The sequence below is a fragment of the Nicotiana tabacum genome, chromosome 21, assembly GCF_000715075.1.
Source record: "Nicotiana tabacum cultivar K326 chromosome 21, ASM71507v2, whole genome shotgun sequence".
Lineage (NCBI taxonomy): Eukaryota > Viridiplantae > Streptophyta > Magnoliopsida > Solanales > Solanaceae > Nicotiana > Nicotiana tabacum.
The window spans coordinates 84,950,044-84,974,497 of record NC_134100.1 but is presented as its reverse complement, the minus strand read 5'-3'; positions in this window follow the sequence as shown (position 1 = coordinate 84,974,497).

Here is a 24,454-nt window from a genome sequence, read left to right as displayed (position 1 = left end):
CATGGATTAAGATGATAATTGATGCATCATTTCATCGCTTTCACATAGATGAACCATAACTTTAAGCACCAGCTCTTCTTGGTCCAGTACAACCATGGATGCGAGAAGATAACAAAAATATGCAGAAAACTTGAAGAATACCATACTCCTCTTTCAGTTTACCTTAATTGGAAGATGGTATCATAAGAAATGTGAAAGTGGAGTTGGTATTTATAGACAGAAAGAGTCTTTGGTTTTGATAAGAAGAAAGTGCTGTTAGAAAGTAGGGGTGTACAAAGGTCGGGTTGGTTCGGACTTTTCAATTATCAAACCAAACCAATGGTGTCGGGTTTTTAAATTTATAAACCAAATCAAACAAACAAAGTCAGGGTTTTCATTCTCGAGTTTTCTCGAGTTTTTTTAGGTTTTCGGATTTTTTTCCCGGTAAAGTCTTCATAGCATAAAATATGTAACTTGTGCTCCAAATATTTCTTAAGTCCTAGTAAAATACAACTATATAATATGTTTTCCAAGAAACTAACACAATAATATGAGATAAGTCATAGCATTATACTAAAATATTCAATAACAAAGATAAAATAATAAAATTACATAAAACAAATATGGCTAATTAATAAGATATAATGAAAATTAACATAATCTAAAAATACTATAAAGGTCATGCTAAAATAAGTATAGCTAATAAGTACTAATATTAATTACATAACTAAGCACTAAAGAAAAAGATAAACTAAGTTATGCATTTTCATTATAAACCAATGTAAAACTAAAATAATTATCCAACACTATCGTCATTCCTAGTATTGAATTGAATTTTTTTTGTTAGCATTAGTATTGATTTGAACTTTGTTTGAGTTACTGCATTTATGGACTATAAAATTTATTTATCATTCAAGAATGTTAAGTCTAAACTTGAAATAATACGTTAAAAGATAAAACTGTGAAAAAGTTTAAGAAATATTTATAAATTACATTACAATAAATATTTATATGTATAAATATTTTTAAAAATTATATAAATGTACTATTAGATTGGTTTAGTTTTCGGTTTGACTTTTTTTAGTTAAAAGCAAATCAAATCAATTATGGTCGAGTTTTATTTTCTAATACCAAACCAAATCAAACCAAACCACATCGAAACTTTTTTTCGATTTGATTCGGATTATTGATTTGGTGCGATTTATCAGTTTTCTTTGTACACCCCTAGTTGAAAGTATAATTTGGCGTTCAATTAAATGAGTGGTTGATGTGTCATTTTCTGTATAAGAAGAGACAAAAGGAGGTAATGTTCTACCAAAAGAACATACCTTATCGTATTCTGCTCTTTCTTCAAGATCTGACAAAACGGATAGTAATGCCGAGGCTATAATTAATTAATGTGTTTAGAAGCAAAGGCGGATTTAGTATTTGATGTTTATGAGTTTTTAAAACGAACTCAAGCTAATAAACATATAGTTGGGTTTACAATTAAACATTATAGATATTCAATGAATTTTCTTAAAAATATGTAGAAATTGAAAAAAGAAAAAAGAAAAGGAGACATAGTGTAATTGGTAAAGTTGTTGCCATATGATCCGGAGATCACGGGTTCGAACCATGGAAACAGCCTCTTGTAGAAATATAAGGTAAGGTTGCATACAATAAATCCTTGTGGTCCGACTTTTTTCCGAACCTCACGCGTAACGGGAGCTTTGCATCGGGCTGCACTTTTTTTTGTATATAGAAATTGAAAAAAAAAAACACTACTAAGTTCACGTGAACCTAATATGTTCGGATGGTAAATATACCTCAGTGTAGAAGTTTCAAACATGAGTTTTTAACTCATGTAGTACAACACAATTATCTCTTGAATCGTATAGCGGTATAGGATATTTATCATTTATTATTATGTTTATAACTTAATTTCATTTTCTTGATCGTTCTTCTTTGTCGATGGATGGAAAGATTAAAAATGGAGTTTAAATTAAGTGTCATTTGACAATATCTTACTTTAAATTCTTTTCCACTACATAAAATGCAAAGGCATAAGAAAACGACTTGATTAAAACATATTTCTTTTCAAGATATAAGTGAAGTGAAACTTTTTAATGCAAGTTGGAAGGTTCAAAGAATGGAGTTGACTAAGAAAGTTGTTTCCTCCAAATTAGTGAATGCTAATAAATAATTGGGTCAACAATCATTATAAGAAGCTAGACAAATATTGTACCTCCTTTCACTTTTCTTTCTATTTTTTCACCACTACTCTTCAAGCTAAGCTCTATTTTTTTCTTTTTCTTTTTCATTATTACATTCATCTTAGCCTTTGCCACAATTGTTAAGCATTAGTTTACACAATAAAACAATAACAATAAATCAATAATTATGCTTTATTTTTAAATGAATAAGGATCGGCTATATGAATCCAAGGATGATGAAACCAGCACCACGTGAAACAATTCACTAATTAAGTTCTATATTTCAAATTTGTTTCCTAAAATTCAGAATGGATTCGTGACAAGTGAAGAAAAGAAAGATTGAATCGTAGAAATAAAATCTCTGCATGAACTGGAATACCTAAGTGACTTAGTATAATTCAAATTGCAACCACTTGACGTAGACAAATTTTGATTACACTTTTTCTTTTTAAAATTAAAGTATGTAGTTTTAGTGCTAATTGTGTAAAATAAGGATGAATATGAACATAACTACCAATTTTAATTAATTGTTTGTACAGACAAAAAGAATAAATGAAGAGTGAAACAGTGGTCTTTTTAATATAGAAATCAAACTGTACTCCAAAATCCAAAAATGGCAAAAAGTTACAAGTAAAGAAGAAAGAGAGAGGGTGTGCACTAAATTCATATTTTGTCAAGATTTTGACCATTAAATAAATGGGACAGAAGAATGAAAGTGACATAACATAAACAATAAGCAAAAAACAAATTCACCAAAATAGTGATTCACTTCAGGGTTTGACCATTCTTTTTGTTCATTACTTCATTTCCAAAAAAACTCATTTAGTATTTCTGATTTCCTTATAAGCATAAGCAGATTCAGTAGTATCTGTGCCCTCTCCTAATTCCTATGTTTTAATTGCAAGATTTTTTGCAAACCTGCCCATTTTGCAGTCTCTCATCATAATGGGAGATTTTGCATTGTTATGTCATTCTCATATGGTCCAAATATTTAATGCCTTTTTGGACTATGCAACCTTATAAGAATTCACCTTAATCTTCTGTAGAATTTAAAGTTTAAGTTTTGTGAGTTTAACTTTAAAATTATGGGTTCAGACCTATTATTTATTGAAATTTATGCTCTGCGTCGAAAATACTGGTTCAGATGAACCCGGTGTTTGAGTGCTACATCCGCCACTGTCTTCACGCTTTATTTTTACTATGCTAAATATTAATTGATGCATAGGGCTTATAACATATTGTCTCTCTGCCTTTATAGGGTAAGAGTACGGTCTGCGTACATACTACCTTCTTCAGACTCCACATATAGAATTAAACTGGATTTGCTGTTATTGTTTGGCTTATAACATATTAACACAAATGCTTCGAAAGAAATGATAGTAACTTTATGTTTTATAGGCTTCATTATATTAATTAAGTTAGAAAGGGGAAGCTTCTTGTTTAGTTAACGCTTTATAGCGAGTCCGTTTAATAGAATCCTCGTTTTCATTATTATTTTAATTTTTACCATCACAAATCATGAGTTTCAGTTTAATTAGGTATAACATAATTTAAATTATAGATAAAATCATAAAAATATCATATAAGATAAAAAAGCATTACATAGATGACATAATTAAAAATGATAAGGGTAAAATAAACATTGTGTATGATAAAAGGGGGATGTTAATTATTTATAATTGATGATGAATTTGATTTTTAAAGCAAAGTCGGAGGAGTAAATAATTTTCATCCTAAATTAAAAGACCGAGACCTTCAAAAAAAACAAGGAACCGCATAATACCTGATTTACCCAACTTAGATTGTTTTTTTTTTTAGTCAACTTATTTAAATGCTAGTGTCAGATTATTCCCAGTAGAGAGATGGGAATGAGTAAAACTCCATTGATTGAGTGTTTCGGTTTATTTCGCCAATCTCATACGTCATTAAAAATATAAGGGCACAATAGTCTAATCACAAACATTATACTTATTAAATGCAATATTTTTTCTCGATCAAATATGAGTTGTGTTTCTCGGTCGGTACGGTATACTATTTAGATATTTCGGTTCGATATTTTCGGTATTCGATTTCTTAACATGCTATACCAATACCGTACCTAATTAAATTCGGTATGGTTCGATTTTTCTCCTTTCAGTTTCGGTTTATTCGGTTCGGTAATTTCGGTTTATTTGGTTTGAATACTAACTGGCATGTAGAGTCAGAAACTATAATATTCTTAATTAAAATACTCAAAAGTACAAAATTAAAAACGTTTGTTGACAAAAATTTTGTCCAAAACCAGTAAATGTCAACCCAAAGAGAGAAAACTGTACATAAAAGAATAAATTTGATCATTAGAAATGTCTTGTTACTTGCTTAGAGTTAATTGATGAACTTAGAGAATAAAGAAAAGCTAAATTTTAGATTTTTTATATTTATATTATAATTAATAATATGTGTATTGCGCAATATAATATATATTTCGGTACGATATCGATATTTCAGTATTTCATTTTAAAATACCAAATACCAATTTTTTTAAAAAAATTAAACCAAATACCATATCGAATACCAAAATATCGAATACCAAATACCAAAATTTTCGATTTCGGTACGATAATTTGATATTTACCAAATTATGCACGGCCTAAAAATGACTAAAGACTAACCTGATATTGCTTAAACTGAAATTACTTACAAAATACAAAAAATAGGTTAGCATTTAATATTTGACTGAAAAATCTATCTGCTTAGAACCTACCAGGCAAAATTGAATTTTCAAGCTAAATGGCCAGAAACGAAAAAAAGGAAAGAAAAACACCCGAAGCTAGTTAACACTCTGTTTGGATAGTTGTTATTCATGGTTTTATAATGTATCGTATTGTATTATGTGGTATTGTATTGTATCGTTTTATGAATACAACGTTTGGATATATTATATTGTTTGCTGTTGTCAAATAATATTTTGTTGTTTGGTTTGACAGTATCATACTGTACTGTAATTGATAAGTTTATTAAAATACCCTCAATTGTTTAAATATTATCAAGAATTGCACATAAAGTAATTAGAATTTGAATTAAAAATTAATATTATACAATTAATTGGAGATAAAGTAATTAGAATTGGAGTTAAAAATAAAAGTAGAAAAAAGAACAAAACATAAAGAAGGCAAAACATATACATGACATTGGAGTTGGAAGTGGCGGAAGGAAAAAAAGAATGAAGACGTAGATTATAGGTTAGGAGATTTGGATTAAAATTTTAAAAAAAAGTAAATGGTAAAATAGAATTATGAAGTAATAAGTTAAGACATAACTGGAAAAAAAAATAGAAAACAATCCCACCACACCAAATCGGTTATTCCAAAAAATGGGACTTTTCATTGTTCCGAAACAATAGATTTAACAATACAATACAACTAATTTTAACTAAACAATCAAAACAAACATTGTTTTCGAATAACAATACAGCACGATACAATGAGCAACAACCATCACAACAAAATAACACCCATCCAAAACAAGTCACAACTATTATCGACCAACAATTTGCAACATAATAATACTAAACTCATCTAAAATAAATGCAGAAAAAGTGTATCATTAGTCACAAGTCTATAATAATTAAGATACTCATGAAACTAACTAAACTATTGACCGGCGGAACGAAGAATAATAAAGAAAGTACGATAACAGTCAAATAAGAGTCTTGCTACACGTCACTAGAACTATTAACTCGTGCACTCTAGCTAGTGAAATTCTTGTCTACGTCAATTATTGTTGTGTGTGAAACTTAATGAGACTCTAACTCATTGAATAATCACTCTTAAGAACGTAAAAATTAGCTAGGTTGGCCAATATTTGGGGCAGCTATTAGAGATTAGTCATATTTTAAATTGTAATGAAAAAGTAGCCACTAATCTGATTAAAAATGAACATCAATAATGATTCACCCTAATTGGGTGGATCATTATTGATGTTCATTTTTGACGTGTTTGCGCCCAACTAAAACACAAAATAAAACTCCAGTGTACTGGAGTTCGAAAGTTTGACAAGTAGAACCCTAGTAAACTATGCTGGAATTTAAAACTTTGCTGAATTTTCAAACCTAGGAATGATTCCTATTTTTTTTAACCTTTACTAGTGCAAAATTCATGAATGATTCTTAATTTTTGAATTCATAGTGTATTTTAATAATTTTGAACTTTTACTAGTACAAAAATCCAAACTCTATGAACGATTCCTAGTTTTTGAACCTTCACTATTTCAAATCGAGGAAAACTCAAAAATGATTCATGCCTTTTGAATTCACATTATACTTAGCAACTTTTAATCTTTAAAAACAAAATCCATGAAAAATTACTAGTCTTTGAACTTTTACTAGTACAAAATCTAAAAAAATACAAGAACGATTTATATTTTTGAATTCACATTACTTCAGTAATTTTTATAACTTTTAAATATAAAATTAAGGAAAAATTACTGATTTTTGAATCTTTATTAATGCAAAATTTAGAAAAATCCAGAAATAATTCATGATTTTTAAATTCACATTATACTTAAGTAATTTTTAACCTTTAAATACAAAATCCGAAAAAAATTACTTATTTTAAACATTTAATAGTATAAAATCTATGAACGATTCATGGTTTTTGAATTCACATTATACTTCAAAAATTGAGAGCTACTACTTCAAGTCATTCACACTCTAGGAACAATTCCTGGATTTTTGAACTTATAAATATTTAAAGTCTAGAGTTGTTCCTAGAGTTATCCCGCATTTAAGAGATGGGTATTTGTATTTTCGCATTAATAGTAGCTACTTTATCAATATAATTTAAGATAGAGTTAATACCATAAACCCCCTTAAACTATTACATTTTTGTCAGTTTCCTACTTAAACTATTCGGTATCCTCAAAATCCCCCTAAACTGTATTGCCCTACATATTAAAAATCTCTCGTTACTGACATAGCATAACATGTGTAAATACTCGCTTGAGAGCGCGTGACAGCTGAAAAAAGCCATCAAAATGGCCCACTTGTCAGAAAATAATGGATAATTAGCCTAATCCTCTTTCAAATTTATTTTTTTTAAAATAAATATTCTCCTTATTTTAGTTATGTGCATCTTTCTTCCTCAATTTTCACTATTCTTCCTTATTTTTTCACCTTTCTTCTTTATTTTTCACCTTCTTCTTCATTTTTTAACCTTTTTCTTCAGTTCTCCATATTGATTTTCTCTGAAAAAATTTCTCCCTCTCTTGTTTCCTCTGAAATGATTTATTCTCTTTCTTGTTTTAGTCTTCTTTCATGTCTTACACATATTGTTGAAAAAATACCAATTTAAATCTTCTTATTAAATTCAACACCTTGTAGAGAATAAAGTTGAATCTCTTGAATCTTGTTTATATAATATGGAATTAGAGAATATATTTGCTGGCCAATTAATTTTCTATTTGCGAAATTTTATTTTGTGTAATTTTTTTTATGTAATATAAGATGAATTTTAAGAAATGCAACACTATATGCCTTTATTTATATTTTTACTGTACTACAAAGTGAATATAAATAGGGACTTATCAATTAGAGTCTAGTATAAAGTACAATCACAATAAACCTAAAATAAACACAGTGCATAAGATATTATTTTGGCCAAAACTTCTAAAGTTAATCAATCATTTGAGAGTAATACATCTTGAGTAAACTATATAAAAAAATTTGTACAAACCATAAGTTAATATAATTAGACAGACGTACCTTTAAAAGTCCAACATGAGGTTTAAATATATAGGAAAATATAGTTCAGAAAATTTTGGGGACACAAGATAGTTTAAATAGGTAACTGACAAAAAAGTGATAGTTTAGGCGGGTTTTAGGCTGAGTTAAATAGCCACGTGTAGTGTTACATAACACGTTTTTTAGACAATTAGGAGCGTGTACTAGACGCACCTCTAAGAATGCAATGAGGGGTTTTTAATATGAAAGGCAATATAGTTCAGGAGGTTTTTGGGGACACCGAATAGTTTAAGTAGGAAACGGATAAAAATGTAAAAGTTTAAGGTTTTTTTTAGGGTATTAACTCTTTAAAATATGGCTAAACTCTAATGGCAGACCTAAAAGGTGGCTATTTATCAAGATCATCCCTTAAGAACTGGTATACAGGCCTAGTGAAAATCACAGGCCCAGTTAAGCATCTACATTGGGCCTCTGGCTGCTACCCATTTTAAATTGTTTTTGGCTGATTTCCACAATTAATCACTTGTGGTCTTGTATCTAAAAGTTGGCCCTTTGTTAAAATTAGACTGGTGGTCTGAATTTCAAAAGTGGCCACCCGGTCTGAAGTTTATAATTCAAAACTAAATTAACCCAAATAGTCGTCCGCCTAATCGCTTAAACTAAAAATAGCCGGCAGATGGATAATATATATATAATTCATGTATAATATATGTATAATATATGTATACCGACTAGAGAAAGTAAACATTGAATCTGGCCGGTTATTTATGTAACAATCCCTATCCAATATCCAGACCGCCGATCTAATGTTTAACAAATGGCCAACATACATGGCCACAAAAGTGGCCGCTCGGAATAAATAACACCAAGTTTTGTCCTCCTCCTAAGAAAAAACGTGAATTAATTCAACAAAGAGTTGATGAAATTACAAGTAACCAACCTAATTTGAGTCATGCATAAATCGTTGTAAGATGTTCGTACTAAAGATTTTGCTCAAGCAAATGTTGATGAAGTTCGTAACCAACTTAATTTGAATTTTTTGTCTTATTCTCCAATGTCTTTTGATCTAGATTTAATCGAAATATTAAAAAATAAATTCTAGATATACAAGGAGGATGGTGCACGAATGACAACTTCAAACATCATTTTCAGAATTAGACACACAAAATTGTTTAAAAACTTCTTCAAAATTCGCTTTATGAACGGTAAATATCACACTCAATAAAACTATATTTAAGAAAATTTTATACTCTTAGGAAAAACATTCTTCTTTTTGTTTTTTTTTATTCAATGTTTTTAATTTGTAAGTGGAGGAAAAGAACAAGATGGAAAGTACGCAAGTTCCATTACTCATATTGTCTAACCTTTTTAACCAAAATAAGTGAAAGTTTAGTAATCGAGAAACTACACTTGATTAAGAAGATTCTTTCTCTTTGGGTTGCGTAAAGAAAATGAAATTCTGATTAATGGAATTGATTTCCTTGTTTAATATCCTGCCAAATTCTTGGTTATTTTTTGCCAAAATAAGGGAAATTGTAGTAGCAGAAAGCATAAAATTGCACTACATTCAATGTTTTTGTGTCGTAAACACCGTATTGGAAATATCTAATCACATAAATGAAAAGCTTTGTTTTCTTATAAACTTCTGTGTTCTAATCAAGTACCTAATAAATTGGTATGAATTCAAAAATACGGAAATTAAAATTCTTAGGTTTAAATAGCTGTTAGTTTGTGTTTAAGTAGAAGTACTTATAATCGAAAGAGAAATTGTGAATTTTGTGTTTGAGTAGAAAATATCAATGATCGAAAGAATTATTAGAGGAATTGTTATACAGAGAAAATCCTATGCTAGCTAAATTATATGTTTTATAGTAATACAAGTTTCATTAGATTTGGTTGGCCTATGAAGTCTAGCTCAAGCAATTAAATTGAGGTGTTGTAAGAGAAGGCGTTTCACTCATCTAATTTCCTATGACTAGTTCTATATTAATCTGTCTAAAAGTTTAAATATTTTCAAAAATGATAATTTTCTCAAATAATTTAAAATGATATATAATTATATTCTTATATTATTTCAGTCGTGAAGTGACCTTTTTACAAACTTATCAACTATTTCACTGACAACTAGTCTTTTAATAGTTTTTTCAAACTAATGGCAAAGAAAATGGACTTTGTGATAACATCAAAAACTAGCTCATGAAATGAATAATGTCTAAGACATATAAGACAACAACTCATTTTCTAAGCCAATATCGGATATTCTAACATTTCTGATACGCCCTGAAGGGAAGAACACTATTTTGAACATGAAAAATATTACATTTTAGGACCCAACATTAGGTAAATAAAAAATATGGATGGTTTGTCATTTAATTCAATTCCAAAAGTTTGCTCACGAGGCGAGATCTAATTGATTAAGACCTTATATCAAGTCAATAGCTCATTCTCTATACTAATGTGAGACACTCTAACGATTTATGATAATTTATTTAAATATCACTTTAGTCCTAATTTTCATGTAGATTAAATGGCTAGTAAGAAAATGAAAAGACGGAAGAAGAAAGCAATGGATTTTACTTTAAAAGAATGCATACAATATGATATTTTTATAAATCAAAACTTTCCAAAAACAACAGAATTTGCTTGGTTGGGTAATGCACATGCAATGAACATAAAATACAACAAATGAAAACTAAAACCAAACTTGATAAACACAAAAAAACACACTTGGAGGCAGCATGTCATGTTTTGAGAGTTTAGTGAATGGATGAACAGAGATAAGATTGAAAATGTTTTTAATAAAAAACACATGATGCCTTCACTGTGTCTTTTGTGCATTACATGTGATTTGGTTCAATCCTATACTTACTTGTACACCACATACTCCATATAAAGTTGGAGCATTTAACATGCATGATTATAATTAATTGCATGACGAATATGCAATATAAGTATGAGGCTGGAGACACTTAAAGTTGGTACGATTTTTTATTTAGACACCTGAACTTAGGGGTGTTCCTAATGAGCACGTACATTACATGAACTTTGTTCCAATTAGGCACTTCTTGCTGAGTTGACATATAGAGTGAGTTAAATCCAATATAGGCGCGTGAAGAGCCCAAAAAATAGATTTTTTTTTCTTTTTTATTTCCTCCTTCTTCTTCTTCTTCTTCTTCTTCTTCTTCTTCTTCTTCTTCTTCTTCACCACCATTTTCACCATTGCCTCCTCCACCTTCACTATTGTTGTGCCTCCACCATTGATTTAGCTCGAAAGTTTGAACCAACAATTGTCCCTATTGATTAAAACTGAAATGAGTCCGAGTTTTTCATTTCAAATTGAAACACCATTAATGGGGTCTTTAAAAAACTTGAAGGTTTAAAATGGGTTACTTGATTTGATGAAAGTTTGAGAAATTAATGTTAGGTTGTCTTCGGGTCATCGTGGGGAATCTTTAGCTGAAGTTATAACAAATTTGGAGGAGTTTCTCATAAAAATTTGGATTAAAATCGTGGTTGGAACAAGAACACACATGAAGATAGTGAAGAACACCAAGAACACTGATTTTCAAAACACCAATGTCTCATTTTTTTTAAATATGTTCTTTCCTGATTGGGTGTAAATTAAGTTTTTCTTTTCTTTTTGAGAATGTTATTTTTATTTTGTTTATTAAATAGATTTAAAATAGTTTTTACTCTCTTTTTTTTTAACTCAAAAGAGTGTATTGCACACACTTTGTAAGTTTCGTTAATTATCAAAAGAGTGTTCAATTGGAACAAAGTTCGTGTAATATCCGTGCTCATTAGAAACACCCTCAGTTTAGATATCAAAATAAAAAATCGTGCCATCTTTTAAGTGTCTTCGTATATTCATTCGCATGTATTCAGCCTAATTATGAAAAGGGTTTGGTGGAAGATACATCATAGTATCATACAATACCCCCACCCCCCTGTTTACCCCCCTCCACACAAAAAATTTCAACCCCACCATAGATTTAGAGACTGATTTAAAGTAAGTTCACTATATTCAATAGAACTTATTCAACTCGAATATATATATATATATTCCTTTGTAAATTTATTATCTCTAAAAAATAAAGTATTTTTACAAACAAATAATTTCAATTTTACTCCGCTGGTTACGGAAAAATATAAGAAGGTGGGGGGGGGGGGGTGGAGAGAGGTATAGAAACATCTGGTTATTATGACAGCTTATCCATTATAAAAAATTGATGACCTTAATTAGAAAGTTACTTTTATATATTGTGTAAGTGTGAAATTTTTAGAGGAATATATATAGTTTGACCTCTTTATAAAACTCCGTAAGATCACTTCACCGCAATGGTCAATTTGTTTTTTGGCAATTAATTTTTCATGTTATGTTATAATGTATGTTTTCTATAACACTTCTGTCACGATCCATTTTTACCTATAGGTCGTGATGGCGCCCAACACTATAGCTAGGCAAGCCAACTAATAAGTCAATCGTACATTGGTTAAACTTTTATTCCAAGAAAATAATAAAATACCAACTTCTACCAATGTATGTGCCAAGACTCGATGTCACAAGTCCATGAGCATCTAGTAGATTATACAAAACTCCAAATACTGTCTGAAATGAAATAGACAGAATATAAATATAAGAAGAGACACTGGTAACTGCAGAACGGCTCAGAAAGGCAGCTCACCACTATGCCTCGGGATGACGTGGGTATGTGATGATAGGTCCTCCACTAGTACCTGTCTCAGGTCCTGCACAAAAAGTGCAGCAAGTGTAGTATGAGTACGTAAACAATATGTACCCAGTAAGTATCAAGCCTAATCTCGAAGTGGTAGAGACGAGATGGCCGACTTTGACACTCATTATGGGTTAATAATAACTGAAATAAAACTAGGATATTTAAATCAGCATGATTTACAGAATTCACAATAATTTATTTAATCAGCAAAAATAATCAAATTTCTTCAAATGTAATAATTCTCAATATACTAATTAAATTCCTTCAATTCAAATGGTTTCCAATTTATCAATTAAACGTCATTTACAGGAGTAACAATTAATTCCTTAACAAGAAAGAATAATAATTCATTAAATCCCAAGGATTTTTTAATTTATTAATTAGCTTCACAAGCTGAAATAAATTATTAAATTATCGTGTAATTATTATTATTAAGCACGATTTCTACCAAGGACGTACGACCCGATCCAGAGTGTCGTGTACACTGTCGAGGGACGTGCGGCGCGATCCATAGATGCATCTATCCTGCCAAGGTGTTCGGCCCGCTCCACAAGAAAGGAGGACATTTTATTATGTGCCTCCGGAAGGATAGTATATTTATTATAAGGTAAATTCGGGAGGAGAACAATTTCTTTTAACAATTAATTGATTTAAACATACAATCAAGCCTATGAGATTTCCATCCTTTAATATCTTTATCTAACAATTCACAATATATTCATATAGATATTAATTAATATAAATAAATCAAAGAATACAATTTACACAAGTAAGGCATGCTTTGAGTCCTAAACTACCCGGACTTTAGCATTAATAGTAGCTACGCACGGACTCTCATCACCTCGTGCGTACGTAGCCCCCCACAATTAGCAATAATTATTTAATTTTAATCACCTATGAGGTAATTTCCCCCTCACAAGATTAGACAAGAGACTTACCTCGTCTTGCTCCAATTTAATCCACTATAAGGCCTTTTCCACGATTATCCAACTCCGTATGGCTCGAAGCTAGCCAAAATAATTCGATAAAATCACTAAATATTGTAGAAATTAATTCTATAAGAAAATACTACATTTTTAAGAAAAGATCCCGAAATTAATTAAAAATTCGCCCGCGGGGCCCACATCTCTGAATCCGGCGAAAGTTATGAAATCCGACAACCCATTCAATTACAAGTCCAACCATACCAGTTTCACTCAAATCTGACTCTGAATCGATACCGAAATCTCAAAATTTCGTTTCTTTGAGATTTCTAAACTTTTCCAAATTTCAATCTCAAAATACTAATTAAATTGTGAAAACAATGATATACTTGTATATGTAGACCAAATTCGAGTTAGAATCACTTACCCCAATGTTTTTCCCTTGAAAATCTGCCAAAAGTCGTCTCTGCTCAAGCTCAAGTTCGTCAAAAATGGCAAATGGGACGAATGCCCTCTTTTTATAAAACTGCCCAGCAGTCTTCGGAACTGGTCCTCGAACTGGGCCTCGATCGCGGCTTCGATCACAGGCTCGAGCCTGGACCTCAGTCATGGCCTCGATCAGGGCATCGAGGTTGGGCCTTCGATCAGGACATCGAGGTTGAGCCTTCGATTGTGACCCTCGATCTTGGGTCTCGATCCTGGCCCTCGAGCCTTGCCTTCGATCATGGCCCTCGAGCTGGACCTTCGATCATGGCCCTCGAGATGGACCTTCGATCATGGCTTCGATACACTAGCTCGAGCCAGTACCTCGTCAACCCTGGGCTCGATACATGGGCTCGATATCTAGGCTCGATCACAGCCCAGAATGTCCAACAGAAGAGGAAAAATTGCAGCATCTTTTTAACTCAAAATTTTGATCCGTTAACAATCCGAAACTCACCCGAGGCCCTCGGGACCTCAACCAAATATACCAACAAGTCCTAAAACATCATACGAACTTAGTCAAACCTGTAAATCACATCAAACAACGCCAAAATCATGAATCATACCCCAATTCAAGCTTAATGAAACTAAGAGTTTTCAACTTCTACATTCAATGTCGGAACTTATCAAATCAACTCCGATTGACCTCAAATTTTACACACAAGTCATAAATTACATAACGGAGCTATGAAAATTTTTGGAACTGGATTCTGACTCCGGTATCAAAAAGTCAACTCATCGGTCAAACTTCCAAACTTAAATTCTTGTTTTTAGCCATTTCATGCATAATTTAACTATGGACTTTCAAATAAAATTCCGAACACGCTCCTAAGTCCAAAATCACCATACGGAGCTATTGGAATCATCAAAATTCTATTCCGGGGTCATTTTCACAAAATGTTGACCAAAGTCAAACTTAGCACTTTAAGGCCAACTTAAGGAACCAAGTGTTCTGGTTTCACCCCAAACACTTTCAAATCCCGAACCAACCATCCCCGTAAGTCATAAATCATTACAAACACCTACAGGAAGTTTTATTTTAGGGAACGGGGTTCTAAAAGTTAAAATGACCGGTTGGGTCATTACATTCTCCACCTTTTAAACAAATATTCGTCCTCGAACGGGTTTAGAATTGTACCTGGAGTGCTGAATAAGTGTGGATATCTGCTCCGCATGTCTTCCTCGGCCTCCCAAGTCTCTTCATCGACTGTTTGGCCCCTCCAATGGACTTTTACTGCAGAAACCCTCTTGGACCTCAACTGGCGAACTTGTTTATCAACAATGGCAATTGACTCCTCTTCATAACCCAAGCTATTATCTAGCTGAACTGTGCTAAAGTCTAACACATGTGATAGGTCAGCATGATACTTCCGGAGCATAGATACGTGAAAAACCGGATGAACTCCCGATAGGCTGGGAGGCAAATGCAAGCTCATAAGCAACCTCCCCATCTCGTTTTAACACCTCAAATGGGCCTATAAACCTTGGGCTCAACTTGCCCTTCTTCCCAAATCTCATAATTTCCTTCATCGGCGAAACCTTCAAGAGAACTTTTTCACCTACCATAAATGATATATCACACGCTTTCTGATCCGCGTAACTCTTTTGTCTGGACTGTGCTGTACGAAGTCGCTCCTGATTCAACTTTACCTTTTCCAAGGCATCCCTTACCAAATCAGTACCATATAACTTAGCCTCACATGGCTCAAACCATCCGATAGGTGAAAGACATCGCCGACCATATAAAGCCTCAAATGGAGCCATCTCGATGTTGGATTGGTAACTATTATTATAAGCAAACTCGGTCAAAGGCTGGAAACGATCCCACTGACCTCCAAAGTCAATCACACATGCCCTGAGCATATCCTCCAAAATCTGAATTGTCCTCTCTGACTGTCCATCGGTCTGCGGATGAAAGGCTATGCTGAGCTCTACACGGGTCCCCAACTCACTCTGTACTGCTCTCCAGAAATGTGAAGTAAATTGAGGACCTCTATCTGATATGATGGAAATTGGCATACCGTGCAACCAAACTATCTCCTGAATATAAATCTGGGCCAACCTCTCTGAAGTATACGTAGTCACAACAGGAATAAAATGTTCCGACTTAGTCAACCTGTCAACAATCACCCAAACTGCATCAAACTTCCTCAAGGTCCGCGGCAACCCAACTACAAAATCTATAGTAATTCATTCCCATTTCCACTCTGGTACGGTCATCTGCTGGAGTAGGCCACCTGGCCTCTGGTGCTCATATTTAACTTGCTGGCAATTTAGACACCGAGCTACATACTCAACTATGTCCTTTTTCATTCGTCGCCACCAATAATGCTGCCTCAATTCATGATACATCTTCATAGCACCTGGATGAATAGAATATCGGGAACTCTGTGCCTCCTCCAGGATCTTTTTCCTCAGTTCATCCACATTAGGAACACACAGACAATCCTGGAGTCGTAGAACACCATCTGCACCAATAGTGACTTCCTTGGCACCACCTTGTAGTACCGTTTCACGAAGAACCACCAGGTGTGGGTCATTATACTGGCGAGCCTTGATATGTTCAAATAGTGAAGACCGGGCCACAACACATGCAAGAACTTGGCTGGGCTCTGAAATATCTAGCCTCACAAGTCTGTTAGCCAAGGACTGAATATCTGAGGCTAATGACCTTTCCTCTACTGAAATGAAAGCCAAACTACCCATACTCTCTGCCTTTCTGCTCAAGGCATCTGCAACCACATTTGCTTTGCCCGGATGATACATGATAAAAATATCATAATCTTTTAGTAACTCTAGCCATCTGTGTTGCCTCAAATTTAGATCCCTCTGCTTGAACAAATGCTGCAAACTGCGATGATCAGTGTAAACTTCACAAGACACCCCATAAAGATAATGCCTCCAAATCTTAAGAGCGTGAACAATCGCAGCTAACTCCAAATCATGTACCGGATAATTCTTTTCGTGGGGCTTCAGCTGACGTGAAGCATATGCAATAACTTGCCCTTCCTACATCAATACACAACCCAAGCCAACGCGCGAAGCGTCGCAATACACTGTATACATCCCCGAACTGGAAGGCAACACTAACACTGGTGCTGTAGTCAATGATGTCTTAAGCTTCTGAAAGCTCACCTCACAATCATCGGACCATCGGAATGGAGCACCCTTCTGGGTTAATTTGGTCAAAGGTGCTGCAATAGATGAAAAACCCTCCACGAACCGTCGATAATAACATGCTAAACCTAGAAAACTCCTTATCTCAGTCGCCGAAGTGGAACGATGCCAATTCTGAACTACCTCAATCTTTTTGGGATCAACTTTAATGCCTTCGCCCGATACGATATGTCCCAAAAATGCTACAGACTCTAGCCAAAACTTACATTTAGAGAACTTAGCATATAGCTTTTGTTCCCGCAATGTCTGAAGCACTACTCTCATATGCTGCTCATGCTCCCCCTTACTACGTGAGATCAAAATGTTATCAATGAAGACAATGATAAATGAGTCAATATACGGCCTGAATACCCTGTTCATCAGATCCATAAATGTTGTCGGGGCATTAGTTAAACCAAAAGACATTACTAGAAACTCATAATGACCATATCTAGTACGGAAAGCAGTCTTCGGAACATTCGAATCCCGAATCTTCAACTGATGGTACCCTGACCTCAAGTCGATCTTAGAGAATACCCTAGCACCCTGCAACTGGTCAAATAGATCATCAATACACGGCAACGGGTACTTGTTCTTAATAGTGACTTTGTTCAATTGGCGATAATCAATACACATCCGCATTGTTCCATCCTTCTTTTTCACAAATAATACTGGTGCACCCTAAGGCGATACACTCGGTCTGACAAATCCTTTGGTTAGTAACTCTTCAAGATGTTCTTTCAATTCTTTCGGAGCCATGAAATACGGTGGGATAGATATAGGCTGGGTATCTGAAGCCAAGTCAATACAGAAATCAATATCACGATCAGGTGGCATACCTGGAAGATATGACGAAAATACATCGGGGAACTCCCGAACTACAGGCACTGAATCAATAGCTGGAGTCTCTGCAGTAGTATCCCGAACATAGGCTAGATAAGCAAAACAACCCTTCTCAACCATGTGTTGAGCCTTTATAAAAGAAATAACTCAATTAAATGAACTAACAGGCGAACCCTTCCACTCCAGCTTAGGCAATGCTGGAATAGCCAAGGTAACAGTCTTGGTATGACAATCTAGAATAGCATGATATGGAGATAACCAGTCCATGCCCAGAATAATTTCAAAATCGGTCATCTCAAGCAATAGGAGATATACTCTAGTTTCATAACCACAGAATGTAATAATACAGGATCAGTAGATCCGGTTCACAATAACAGAATTGCCCACAGGAGTGCACACATAAACATGAGTACTCAATGACTCACGAGAAACGCCCAGGAATAGAGCAAATAGAGATGACACATATGAATACGTAGATCCTGGATCAAATAATACTGAGGCATCTTTGCCACAAATAGAAATAATACCTGTAATCACGGCATCTGAGGCCTCTGCATCTGGTCTAGCCGGAAAAGCATAGAACCGAGCTGGAGCGCCAACTGTCTGGCCTCCGCCTGGCTGACCTCCACCTCTAGGATGGCCCCTACCCACCTGTCCTCCACCTCTTGGTGGTCGGACTACTGGTGGAGCAAATGGTCCGGTAAGCATAGGCTGCTGACCCTGCTGTACTAGTCTACCTCGAAGCATGGGGAAAAACCTCCGCATGTGACTGGGATCACCGCACTTGTAACAACTCTTCGGTGCGATGGGCTGCTGACTAAGTGTCTGGCCCTGGGGACCTGAATACCCACTGGGAGGACCCTGAATAGCTGGTGGGCGGTAAGAACTCTCTGGGATAGCACTAAGATAAGGTCGCACTGGAGCACCTCGAGGAGGTGGTGGTGCTGGATATGGGGGTCTACTGGACTGTCCCCTCACGAACTGACCTCTGCCCCCAGACGGAGCACCTCTGAACTCTCCAGAGTACCTGAACCGCTTATCTCTCATAATCTGCTCTCGGCTCCACTGACGTACACCCTCAATCCTCCGGGATATCTCCACAACTCGCTCATAAGAAGTACCCATCTCAACCTCTCGAGCCATAGTGGCCTGAATACCAGTATGTAAACCGGCTACAAACCTTCGCACTCTCTCCGCCTCAGTAGGGAGTATCATTAGTGCATGGCGAGATAATTCAGAAAACCTCGCCTCATAATCAGTCACTGACATATGACCCTGCTGGAGCTGCTCAAACTGAAACTGTAACTCTTCCCTCTAGGAGGGTGGAATATACCTGTCCAAGAAGATACGGGTGAACCTGTCCCAAGTCATGGGAGGAGAATCTGCTGGTCTGCCAAGAGCATAAGACTGCCACCATCTATGGGCTCTACCCTCTAGCTAAAAAGTAGCGAAATCAACCCTATGGGATTCCAATATCCTCATGTTGTACAGTCTATCCTTGCAACGATCAATGAAATCCTATGGATCCTCATGTCGCTCACCCCCGAAGACAGGAGGATGTAGTCTAGTCCATCTATCCAATAGTTTCTGAGGATCGGCAGCTACATCTGGCCTGGGCTCAGGTATAGCTGCTGCCACTGGCTAGACTCCACCCACGGGTAGTGCACCCTGGGTCTGATATACAGCAGCTGCCTGTCCATGAGCCTGCGCAGTAGGGGTCTGTGCTCCCCCGCCCGCCTGAGATGTGGCTGGGTCTGCCGAAAATAAACCGGCCTGAGTCATATTGTCCATGAATCGCAACATACGACCCATGACATCCTGAAATCCCGGTGCAGATGTAAAGTCCACCGGAGCTGGCTCTGCCACAGGCACCTCACCCTGCTCCTCAATAATGGGATTCTCTGCTGGATCCACTGGTGGCATAACCGGAATAGTCCTGGGACGTCCTCGCCCTCTACCACGGGCTGGAGCCCTCCCTCGGCCTCTGCCTCGGCCTCTAGCAACTGGGGGAGTAGTTCTTCCCTGGTCTGGAATCTCATTAGAGCGTGTTCTAACCATCTTTGAGAGAATAAGAGTAGGATATTTAGTACTACATCAATTGCACGATGGAATATGAAGAAAGGTAGTTTCCTAACACCATATAGCCTATCGAAGATGAGTACAGACGTCTCCGTACCGATCCGTAAGACTCTATTAGGTCTGCTCATAACTTGTGAGACCTACGTGAACCTAGTGCTCCGATACCATGTTGTCACGACCCATTTTCACCTATAGGTCGTGATGGCGCCCAACACTACAGCTAGGCAAGCCAACTAATAAGTCAATCGTACATTGGTTAAACTTTTATTCCAAGAAAATAATAAAATACCAACTTCTACCAATGTGTGTGCCAAGACCCGGTGTCACAAGTGCATCAGCATCTAGTAGATTATACAAAACTCCAAATACTGTTTGAAACGAAATAGACAGAATATAAATATAAGAAGAGACACTGGTAACTGCAGAACGGCTCAGAAAGGCAGCTCACCACTATGCCTCGGGATGACGTGGGTATGTGATGATAGGTCCTCCACTAGTACCTGTCTCAGGTCCTGCACAATAAGTACAGCAAGTGTAGTATGAATACGTAAATAACATGTACCCAGTAAGTATCAAGCCTAATCTCGAAGTGGTAGAGACGAGATGGCCGACTTTGACACTCATTTTGGGTCAATAATAACTAAAATAAAACTAGGATATTTAAATCAGCATGATTTACAGAATTCACAATAATTTATTTAATCAGCAGAAATAATCAAATTTCTTCAAATGTAACAATTCTCAATATACTAATTAAATTCCTTCAATTCAAATAGTTTCCAATTTATCAATTAAACGTCATTTACAGGAGTAACAATTAATTCCTTAACAAGAAAGAATAATAATTCATTAAATCCCAAGGATTTTTCAATTTATTAATTAGCTTCACAAGCTGAAATAAATTATTAAAGTATCGTATAATTATTATTATTAAGCACGATTTCTGCCGAGGACGTATGGGCTGATCCAGAGTGTCGTGTACACTGCCGAGGGACATGCGGCGCGATCCATAGATGCATCTATCCTGCCGAGGCGTTCGGCCCGCTCCACAAGAAAGGAGAATATTTTCTTATGTGCCTCCGGAAGGAGAGTATAATTATTATAAGGTAAATTCGGGAGGAGAACAATTTCTTTTAACAATTAATTTAAACAGACTATCAAGCCTATGAGATTTTCATCCTTTAATATCTTTATCTAACAATTCACAATATATTCATATAGATATCAATTAATATAAATAAATCAAAGAATACAATTTACACAAGTAAGGCATGCTTTGAGTCCTAAACTACCCGGACTTTAGCATTAATAGTAGCTACACACGGACTCTCGTCACCTCGTGCGTACGTAGCCCCCCACAATTAGCAGCAATTATTTAATTTTAATCACCTATGAGGTAATTTTTCCCTCACAAGATTAGACAAGAGACTTATCTCGTCTTGTTCCAATTTAATCCACTATAAGGCCTTTTCCACGATTATCCAACTCCGTCTGGCTCGAATCTAGCCAAAATAATTCGATAAAATCACTAAATATTGTAGAAATCAATTCTATAAGAAAATACTACATTTTAAAGAAAAGATCCCGAAATTAATTAAAAATTTGCCCGCGGGGCCCATATCTCGGAATACGGCAAAAGTTATGAAATCCGACAACCCATTCAATTACGAGTCCAACCATACCAGTTTCACTCAAATCCGACTCCGAATCGATACCGAAATCTCAAAATTTTGTTTCTATGAGATTTCTAAACTTTTCCAAATTTCAATCTCAAAACACTAATTAAATTGTGAAAACAATAATATACTTGTATATGTAGACCAAATCCGAGTTAGAATCACTTACCCCAATATTTTTCCCTTGAAAATCTGCCAAAAGTCGTCTCTGCTCAAGCTCAAGTTCGTCAAAAATGGAAAAATGGACGAATGCCCTCTTTTTATAAAACTGCCCAGCAGTCTTCGGAACTGGTCCTCGAACTGGGCCTCGATCGCGGCTTCGATCACAGGCTCGAGCCTGGACCTCGGTCATGGCCTCGATCAGGGCATCGAGGTTGGGCCTTCGATCAGGACATCGAGGTTGAGCCTTCGATTGTGACCCTCGATCTTGGGTCTCGATCCTGGCCCTCGAGCCTTGCCTTCGATCATGGCCCTCGAGCTGGACCTTCGATCATGGCCCTCGAGATGGACCTTCGATCATGGCTTCGATACACTAGCTCGAGCCAGTACCTCATCAACCCTGGGCTCGATACTTGGGCTCGATATCTGGGCTCGATCACAGCCCAGAATGTCCAACAGAAGAGGAAAAATTGCATCAGCTTTTTAACTCAAAATTTTGATCCGTTAACCATCCGAAACTCACCCGAGGCCCTCGGGACCTCAACCAAATATGCCAACAAGTCCTAAAACATCATACGAACTTAGTCAAACCTCTAAATCACATCAAACAACGCCAAAATCATGAATCATACCCCAATTCAAGCTTAATGAAACTAAGAGTTTTCAACTTCTACATTCAATGTCGGAACTTATCAAATCAACACCGATTGACCTCAAATTTTACACACAAGTCATAAATTACATAACGGAGCTATAAAAATTTTTGGAACTGGATTCTGACTCCGGTATCAAAAAGTCAACTCATCGGTCAAACTTCCAAACTTAAATTCTTGTTTTTAGCTATTTCATGGCTAATTTAATTATGGACTTCCAAATAAAATTCCGAACACGCTCCTAAGTCCAAAATCACCATACGGAGCTGTTGGAATCATCAAAATTCTATTCCGGGGTCGTTTTCACAAAATGTTGACCGAAGTCAAACTTAGCACTTTAAGGCCAACTTAAGGAACCAAGTGTTCTGGTTTCACCCCAAACACTTTCAAATCCCGAACCAACCATCCCCGCAAGTCATAAATCATTACAAGCACCTACAAGAAGTTTTATTTTAGGGAACGGGGTTCTAAAAGTTAAAATGACCGGTTGGGTCATTACAACTTCACTATAGCAATCAAAAAAATATTGGAACAAATTAACGAGGTTGTTATAGAGATATTTGACTTTATTTTTAGCTGCTCTTAGAAATAGTAGTAACAAATAAAATGTATATATATATATATATATATATATATATATATATATATATATATATATATATATATTACTATATAATATTATAAACATATTTTATACACTTTTGGGCTAGCGAATGCAATTAGATTTCGACCGACCGGTCAATTTTATATTTGCCCTAAAAAGTTTACCATTTATTCATCTAAAGGGTTATTGTCGAAATTAAATGAAGCTAATAACCTATGAAATAGGGCAAGTAATCTTCTTTAGTAGGATAAAGTGATAATGTAAAAGTGATTACAAAATTAAATTCTTCTTAGAATTTATTAAAAGAATGCTTGATGTGTATTCTCTCTCCATATGAAATTTATATTCCGTTTTGTTTGACCTACTTATTATTTTACTTTTCCTATTGACACAACTCTTTGAATTGTATATCGTTTGTTAATTTTAAGATCTTTATTTGATTGCTTTCTTAATTAGCTCCACGTCTTCATCAACAGTCAATGATTTACTTTAATTTCGTTAGCTCGAATGCTGTATATCTCGTCCTTGAAAATACTTTTTTCTCATGTAAATATTAAAATCTTGGAAAGAACATTACATTTCTCTCTATTTTATGGGTATTTCTTAATGTCAACTTTGTTACTGTGAACATCAACTTAAGTATATTTGTGATATGTGTCTTATGGAAAATTCACTGCTGATCTCGTCCAGTGTCGTTCCCCTTCTTTCCTCGCCCCCTTTCGACCTACTAAAATAATAAAATATTAAAATTTTATTATCCTTAATTAGGGGTATGTTCGAATCTTAAGAATAGAAAACTTTTTAGTAGGAAACATATATATTAGGCTTATCTAATACGAGTTTAATCTAACCTGTTGACATAGAAAAGCCCCATATGATTGTGGATCGATTTTACTCTATGAAAAAGGAAGATAGTCTCTCTCTGATGAAGAAGAAAGGATGAAAGGGAATGAGAGACAAAGAGTAAAGTGTGTTCGGAGTTAACAAAGTTCAATCCCTATATCTGAAATATTATTGATTAATTGACTCATACACGTGGTTAGAAGAAGAATAATGAGCTTCATTTCTCAGCCGTTAGATATGAGAAGAAGTCTTTGTATATGAGAATCATTCTAGAAGCTTCAAGTGTAAATAAGGATTTTCTTTACAGTAATTTACTTGTATATATGCTCAGTTGAGTGATGAATACAATCAGAGAAAATTCTCACATTTCACAGTCTTTTTCTTACATGGTATCAGAGCAGCAGTA